We start from the raw sequence: 8,991 nt of genomic DNA on the forward strand, positions 1-8,991 counted from the left end.
TTGCTCCTGTAACCCGGTTGCAGGAAGCATTTCGTTGCTGCAACCGGGTCGCAGCAGACGGCGCCCAAAAAAATCTGAAATGAGCCAATCCAATCCACCTGACAAGTTGAAGTTTAGTCATGGAAGATGGCTTCACGTTTCCGTGTTCTGCATTTTCTGCGCAGTTACAAATACCTACGGCTGTAATGCACTGCTAGCATTGTTTTTGCTGTGGCTTGGTGCGGCTGGCACACTTTGTTCACCCGCCGATTCCAAAGTAAGTATTTCACCGAACTTTTGTTTCTTTAGTGGAACTTTTTGATGCACCGATAGTGGTGAGCTTTTGGGTAAGGAAACAGCTCTGTACAGCAGCCGAACGGTCGATTGTTTTAGGCGAGACTGACAGGATGGCTCCGCGCCGACTAACTAAAGTGCAGCCTCAAGTCTGAGGGCCATCTTTTCGGCATTACTGGACGCTGCGCCAGTAAGCCGCGCAATTTCTGTGTCTCTGATAAAGGAGTGCCTGCCCGAGCTTTAAAGGAGTTAATTTGTTAACCATGCGCAACGTGCTGAGTTGTAAAAACTATACGAGAAAACTTTTGCACTCCTCGAGCCTATCGTGCGACATGCCTACACTTGTGAAAACGTCGCGAGTTTTTTAATGGACAGCCGCTGATCTTTCTCTCTCGAGCTCTACGGCAACTACAGTTTCTATAAGGAACGGCTGTAGCTACTAAATAACTAAAGGGTTAGTACTCTCCTTCAGCTTTGACAAACCAGGACAGCACCTTGCGCATGTTGGTTATGCATGTGGGACCGAACCGCGCAGAACAACCGGACAAGGAGATGAGAGAAAAAAAAAAAGTCAGCACTTGTCTTTTTCTTGACCCGTTGTTCTGCGCTGTTCTGGCACGAATTTAACATACCGCCGCCGCGATACAGTTGGGCTGTGAGCTCTGGTGCCTGCCCGCAGGCTCAAAAAAAAAAGAAAAAAAAAAGAAAAAAAAAAAAAACAGGAGTTCAGCAAAAGTGAGATGAAAACAAAATTGTTGTTGCTTTGTCCTTACAGATATTCAAAGGCTCCTCAGAACTTCGCTGCATTATTGACAGCGAGATAATGCCAAAGCTACACTAGAGCCATGCAGCACCTTATAGTGCATGATACTGAGCTTATGTCTCGCACTGAAAGTTCTTACCATGTTCTTAGATTATCATATTAAAGTAGCTTTAAACCCATGCTTTTTAATACAGTGATAGCCATAAATTGAATCTAAGGCATCATGCTCACATACAAGGCTTCTGATAACCGCTGGTCACATGATGTGGGCTATAGCAGAAACCTGTACCTGGTCATCTTACAAGCATTTGTGCAATTGATGCTTTTAATGTGTTGTAAAAGTTTTTGTGTTCTGTTTCTGTATGGGAATGCTTTCCTTATTGAAGGCTAACATTTGGCTTGCTACAGCAAAACCTCTACCTAGTCATCCTAAAAACAGCACCGCAGTTGGTGCTTTTGGTGTGTTGTAAAAGTATTTGTGTTCTGCTTCTGTATGGCAATGCTTTTCTCGTTGAAGACTAGCATGAGGCTTCCAAAAATTTTTCAGATGCCATTTGCTGTAGCCGATTTCGTAGGCCAACAGGAAGCAGCACTTTGAACATGGAAAACTGTCATCCACGGGGGAAAAACAGCAACATCCCTTTGCATTCTGATTTCTTTGGTATGGCTAAAAGTGAGTATTGTATCATTATCTATATTACTAATATTGAATCATGATTGTCAGTGTTGAAGTTGTTTGAGTGTGATGATTTTAAACACACAGGACATCCTTCGTCATTAAGGTTTTAGCTTGTTTACATGTAGGATGTAGAACTGGTTTCAACAAACTTTATGCAGCAAATTCTTTTTACATTGTCCACCATGTTACTTTTTGTCATTGGACACAGTCGTCCACTCTTAGCTTGAATGGGAATGTGTGGCATGCAGTTTGCAAAATAGCAATGCATCCGTCACAGCCATGCATCAAGGCTAAGTGGCTTGTGCGTAGAGGGACCAGCCGCTCCAGCTTCACGTCATCTGCCTCTTTGCTCCGGTGTGCAGACGTGCATTGAGGCAAAGTGGTTTATGTGTAGAGAAACCAGGAGCTTCTTTGTCACATCTGGCTGTTTGTTACGGTGTGCAGATGCGCATCGAGGCAAAATGGCTGATGTGTAGAGGGACCAGGAGCTGCTGCTTAACGTCCTTCGCTTCTTTACTACAGTGCACAGCCATGCATTGATGCTAAGTGGCTTGTGCATGGAGGGCCCAGGAGCTGCAGCTTCACGTCTGCCTCTTCGCTCAGGCACGCAGTTGCGTATTGAGGCAAAATGGCTTATGCATAGAGGGACCAGGAGCAGCTGTGTGGCGTAGTGTGTATATTTACTATGGTGCGTATCGAAGTACAATGGGGGGCTCATGTGTAAAGGTACCATGAGGTGCTGCGTCATGTCGTCTGCCTCTTTACTATGGTGCGCAGGCATGCATCAAGGCAAAGTGGCTTATGCATAGAAGGACCAGGAGCTGTTGCTTCACATCTGCTATGATGCGCAGCTGCGTATTGTGGGTGGTGGTGGAAAATATTGCCATCAGATACAAATACAGGAGGTTACTCACTAGCTGACCCTGAGGGGGCCTGTCCTGACAAAAACTAGGGGTCCCTAGTTTGGGACCCCTGTAGTGGTAGAGGGACTAGAGGCTGGTACTTCACGCTGTCTGCCTCTTCGCTACGGTGTGCAGCTGCGATGGATGCAGTGGCATCTCAAAAAGTGCATGCCACGCACTCGCATGTTCAGCCTGAGTGGACGACTGTGTACCTGCTATAGCTTTGTTATTCATAGAATAAACCTAGGCCAAGTTGGATAAATTATAGCTCACCTCATATGCGGTCAGCAAAGAAAAGCCACTCCAGAAAATCTGATGCATTTACTGTCATAGGATTCTTATTCATATACATGCTACTGACAAGTCAGTTTCTTCACCCTCAGAAATGCCAGAAAAATAACCAAGGGTGCGTCTGCAATAGTCTAGCTTGCTCTTTCTCTGCAGACTTGAGTCAGATGTGTGTTCCATTGCTGTGGGTGGGACAGGTGTGAATCTTTGATTTTAAGCTTGCAACAAGTATGTTATTGCTAGTTTAAAGGCAAAACGGTACTAATAATCGTAGCCCCCCGTGGCCTTTATCCCCTTTTAATAGTGTTGCTAGACTCTGAATTATTAGTTTACTCTGCACTGTTTCTGTCTGGTTAATGTGCGGAGATGTACATATATTTATATGACTTGGAGTTGTCGACTTTGCACTTACAAACATTGTAGCGTTATCTGATGTGTTGCTTTCATTTCTTTAATGATTTCTGTAAGGGATCGGTGGGTATGCTAGGCACCATTATTAGTCTGCTGTTTTTGGGTCACCTGTTCAATGCCCAGCTGCGGCCGTCTCCCACTTGCCCTCGGACAGGAGGCGGAGAGATGCGCACAGAGAGGCAGCTACAGCAGCTACAGTGCTTAACGGAAACGTAGGCAGAGAGGGAAAGAAGTCCCCTCTTCCGAGGACTTTGCTGTCGCACTCGAAGACGCGGGGACAGGCAGTTTGTTCTCGTTGCTGTGTCATGTAGGGGGCTCATTTTTATTTAAGGAGCTTTACGAACAGTATACAACTAAGGGGTCCTTAGTATGCTGACTGGACCCATCACCCGGAGGCAGCACAGCTTTGAAATGAGCACCTCTTTTGGAAGAACTGCTTATCGTTCAAAGAAAAAACACTGTCAGGTTGAAGGGTGTAAGGCCCTCTTCCTTGTTGGGGAGCCCATAAAAGTGACAATTATTCAGTGCAGGCGCGCTGAGTGGGGTCTCGTTGAGGATTCCAACCCTGGATGTCAACAATGGTGGGAGATAGCGGCGTTGAAAAAGGGCAAGTGTGTAACAGTGACGGTATGATGCGGAGCGGGAGGATGTGGGTTGACTCTTCTGATGTGGTCCGCAATGGTGCTGACTCGGACGCCAATAATTGCAATAATTGCCCTGTAAAAGGAGCCGCCAAGGATGCAAGCTTTGGGCAATGGTTGTGCACGTGGGACACCGTTTTGATGGGTTCTAATTTTTTTTTTTCCTAGGGGAGAGAGTTTGGCATGTGACCTAGTGAGCCAATCATTTCGAGGTCCATTCTCTAAATTCCGTTTGTTGTGAAACGAATTTGTTGTCCCTTTTGCATTGCTTGTATCAGGGAGAGGGTGAAGAACTTATGAAAGTGGAAAGACATGCCAAAATGTTTGTTAGCCAGTCATGTGTGAGTTCGTTGTCATCGGGGAGAAGAAATGTGGGCGGAGTCCCGAAGTTAATGAAACGGCCCCGCGGCCTGGAGAACTCGTTCTGAGCTAGATTTTGATCTCTTTACTCTTCGGCATAGATCATGGTCATTGTTTCACCTGTTGTAAATACGTACATTCATGTATAAAATTTTCAGTTCATCTTCCTCTCCGTGTGCAAGTTGTTGTGGCCAGATGCAGTAAATTCACTATTTTCATTTCTATATAACGTGCCTTTCTGAAGATGGTGAGCTCTTTTGTCCAATCCTGTAAGAAAGCTGCAAAGCGCTCCCAAATCTTCCACAAAACTGTGTGATACCTTTAATACTAACTGCGGCTTGGTGTCACTCAAAACATGTAATTGAGGTAGATTTCTTCCCCCCCCCCACCCCCCCTCCTCTTTTTGTTCGTTCAAATGAGGACCAGCGGACACTAACTCTTGCTTTTGTAATGCCCTAGGCCCCGCCTTAAGGTAGTACTCCAATGTCAATACCATTTTTATAGCTATGGCTGTCCAACAGCACTAATGTCTTTTATACACTTCTTTTACTAATCTCTTACCCAAGTGGTGGCTTATACTGCGGGGGCGAAAGTCTGGACAGTATGTCTGTAGATTTTGGACTAGAATCGCGATGTAAACGAATTGTGACCTTATTTCTCTTGCACACATGAAAGAACTAACGTTCAACTTTCACATCTACAAGTATGGTCCGAGTTTCCTGGTCGATGTGAAAGTTATGTGCTTTGATTGCAGTTTGTGTAGTCCACACACTTGTCCCCGATATTACATAGGGGCCAATTAGGTGCCTTTACAGGGGCAGTTTCTTTGGCGCCCACTACAGTGTTTCTTGTGAACAGCTGGCTGCATTTATAAATACCATTATTTTTTTTGTAATTTGTTGTGCGTAGTTGAGAAATCCATGACATACATGCACAGCTGGTTGCCAGAATTATGCAACCATATTTCAGTAACTAACATCCATGCTGCATGCTGCCGTTAATACATCAGGAGCTTGTAGTTGTCAGCTTTTTGTGTTTTGTGTAACTATAAGCCTTGCTATTGTAATGTCACATATAGCGCTGTGGGTAAACAAATAACTTTACTTTTAACTCTTGTAGAAGCATGAACACTGCGCAATCACTGCGGCGGGCTATGCTTCCACATTGGGCTTTAGCCACATGTCAAATGTCTATCTTTATTCTGCTGCAGCAGCTTGCATGTTATCAGATAAGTTACTTAGTCGCAGCTGCTCTAAGGAGACGCTTTCTAGACGCTTGTAGCCTAGATGTTGATGTCGATATACCCCCGACACGCCCAGGGAATGTCTTCAGTAGAGGGTACATGGAAACCAGCGAAATGTGCAGTTTACAGAACAAAAAGGTAACAATTTTAAATGATGTTATTATTGATCACTTCTTTTTAGAACAGGAACAATGACTTTAAATCTGCCTGTTAAACCGCTCAAAATGCAGGTTTCTGCCGCCAATGCATACCTGTGTAATACTGCAATGCTCTGGCTGTGCTTTATGTTCATATACAGCATCCTTTATGCTTAGTTTCTCTGCATGTGCACTCCATGACTTGGGCATTGCTGAGGGCGCATAGCAGCAAGCATAACATGCCATGTTTGGTCAGAGTGGCATGTTCAAAGAGTCAACATAAAAACATTAAAATACTGAATGCCAGGTTCTGGTCAAACTACGTTTGTGTATTTTGTTATTCTGCATGGGTTTTGCTGCAGTTATATGACCTTTCTATATAGTATGTGACAGTTCTGAATGGAGATGCATGCGTACAGTGCCATCTGGAAAAAGCAATTCAGAGAAACTGGCAGTTGCCCTTGGAGATGTGTAATCAAAGTTCAGCACAGATAACGTGAATTTCATTTTCCCTTCTATTGCAGGAGGAGCCCAACCTGCTCTTGCCATCTTAGGCCTGAAAGACCAGCAACAGCTGATCGAGCAAATGCACAGGATAGTAACTGCTCCTGGAATCCCGGCCTGCGGAGGCCGCCCACAGAGAACTCGATCATCTCCTCGCTAATTCCGAAATATTAGGTTTCAATAAATACCTTTTCCTCCACCACCTCCCCAAGGGAAGAGCTGTCACGGCCAAGGATAATTAAAAAAAATTATTCAAGTAGATTCTTAATACTCCAGTTGGCCTGCATTTTACCATGCCATTCCTTAACATCGATATTTTTTTAGTGTAGACTATGAATGCAGTTTTTGCAATAAAGGCAAAAAAAAAAGTTTTACAACCTCACATGCTGGTATGCCTATGCACTTAGCATGTTTTCAGGAATGGTGCATTTGTGTAAAGCTCAGCTAGCATATGTGCCTCTTTGATGGAAGTTTTAATTGCACACTACTGTTCAGTGCTTTGTGTGTGAAAGTAAAGCAGACAACAGGAAACTTGAACCTGTTGCATATTCTATTGTCTGCTTTACTTTCACGACAAAGGCATTGAGCACTAGTATGTGACTAAAATTTCCATGGCACATGCTTGCTGAGCTTTACACGAATGTTATTGGCAAGTTTTTATACGAATAGCGGGCCCTGCAAGCATGTTCCGGGAAACGTCCGAATGTCCGCCTCCGGCTGCCCGTCGGACGTCCGTGGGACGCGATCCGGATCCACGAACGATAGTCCGACGGACGTCCGCTGTACGTATATCGAACACAACCGGACTTCCGTCGGATGTCCGAAAACGGACGTCCGTCGGTCGACCGTCTGGGGGCGATGTGACGATGGCAGGGTCGTAGTAAGGCTTCAGGCGGTTACTGTGTACTATTTCACGATTGCGGCGACGGTGGTCTGTGGATGGCGTAAGGGGTTCGATGAGGTAGTTGACAGGGGATGTTTGCTTGACAATACGGTAGGGGCCCTGATACTTGCTCAAAAGTTTGGATGAAAGGCCGGGACAGGAGGAAGGCACCCATAGCCAGACCAAAGAGTCTGTACGGTAAGTAGGAAGAAGTGCAGTTTGATCTCGTGTGGTTTTCTGCTGTTGCTGGGCGTGAGAAGTGAAGGACCGGGCAAGCTGGCGGCATTCTTCGGCATTTGTTGCAGCTTGTGAAGCAGTCATGAATTCGGAAGAATCCAGTCGGTAAGGGAGAATGGTGTCCATGGTACAAGAGGGTTCACGACCGTACAGAAGGAAGTATGGCGAGAATCCTGTGGTTGCTTGAGTGGCAGAGTTATAAGCGATACGCGAATGTGACGAATGGAAGAACGCGGTCCCAGTTGGAGTGGTCGGAAGCGACATACATTGCCAGCATATCGCCCATGGTGCGGTTAAAACGCTCAACCATTCCATTTGTTTGCGGATGGTACGCGGAGGTGGCACGATGAACGATTTTGCATTCTTTAAGAACAGCTTCGACAACTTCAGAAAGGAAGACGGGACCTCTGTCACTCAGCAATTCTTTGGGAGCCCCGTGGCGAAGAATGATGTGATGGAGGATGAAGGAGGAAATGTCTTGGGCTGTAGTAGATGGCAAAGACGCCGTTTCGGCGTAGCTTGTGAGATGATCAATTGCAACGATGATCCAGCGATTGCCTGTTGATGTGCTAGGAAGCGAGCCGTACAGGTCGATTCCAACGCTCTCGAAGGGCTGAGCTGGGCAGGTCACCGGCTGCAGAGGAGCGGCGGGCTGGAGAGGCGGGTGTTTTCGGCGCTGACACTCTTGGCAGGACTGGACGAACCGACGAACATAACGGTACATCCCACGCCAGTAGTACCGCTGTCGCAGGCGAGTGAAGGTTTTCAATAAGCCTGCGTGGGCACACTGGGGATTGTCGTGGTAATGGGAGCAAATCACAGAGCGCAGATGGGTCGGAATTACAAGCAGCCACTTTCTACCATCAGGAAGGTAATTCCTACGGTAGAGGAGCTCGTCTCTGATGGCGAAATGGTGAGACTGGCGACGGAGAGCGCGGCAAGGAGGTCGTGAAGCGCGGCCAGATAAAACGTCCAGGAGTGAAGCGATCCATGCGTCTTTGCGTTGCTCGGAAGTCATATCGGTGGGCATGTCGGTGGGATGTAGAACGGATATAGCAGGAGTGGCTTCAGACGGCAATGGAGAACGTGAGAGAGAATCAGCATCGGCATGTTTACGGCCAGAGCGATAGATGACGTTAATATCGTATTCTTGGAGCTTCAGAGCCCAACGGGCCAGTCGACCACAAGGATCTTTCAAGGAAGACAGCCAGCAGAGGGAGTGATGATCGGTGACATCAAAAGAACGGCCATACAAGTAGGGGCGAAATTTTGCTATTGCCCAGATGATAGCGAGACACTCTTTCTCGGTGACGGAATAGTTTGCTTCAGCTTTTGTTAGGGTCCAACTGGCGTAAGCGACAACGTACTCATTAAAGCCAGACTTCCGCTGAGCAAGTACTGCGCTGAGGCCGACGCCGCTGGCATCAGTGTGGATTTCCGTGGGAGAAGAAGGGTCGAAATGACGCAGGATTGGCGGAGTCGTCAGAAGGTGGCGGAGTGTCGCGAAGGCATCATCACAGTGTGAAGACCAGGCTGAAAGATCGTGGCTGGACAGAAGCTTGGTGATAGGGTTGATGATTGTGGCGAAATTGCGAACGAAGCGGCGGAAGTACGAGCAGAGGCCGACGAAGCTGCGGAGTTCTTTCACATTAGTTGGCTTGGGAAATTCT

The 8,991-nt window shown here is 46.6% G+C and overlaps 1 long non-coding RNA gene across 1 annotated transcript; it reads left to right on the plus strand.

Moving 5' to 3' along the window:
• The first annotated feature begins 114 nt into the window (after positions 1-114).
• Positions 115-6,921, plus strand: LOC146205113 (uncharacterized). The gene is made up of 3 exons (XR_014704128.1): positions 115-256; positions 1,584-1,709; positions 6,222-6,921. It is a non-coding gene; the product is annotated as an uncharacterized LOC146205113 (long non-coding RNA).
• The last annotated feature ends 2,070 nt before the right edge of the window (positions 6,922-8,991 follow it).

Source organism: Amblyomma maculatum, chromosome 1 (assembly GCF_055883805.1).
Source record: "Amblyomma maculatum isolate TAMU_Amacu chromosome 1, ASM5588380v1, whole genome shotgun sequence".
Taxonomy (NCBI): domain Eukaryota; kingdom Metazoa; phylum Arthropoda; class Arachnida; order Ixodida; family Ixodidae; genus Amblyomma; species Amblyomma maculatum.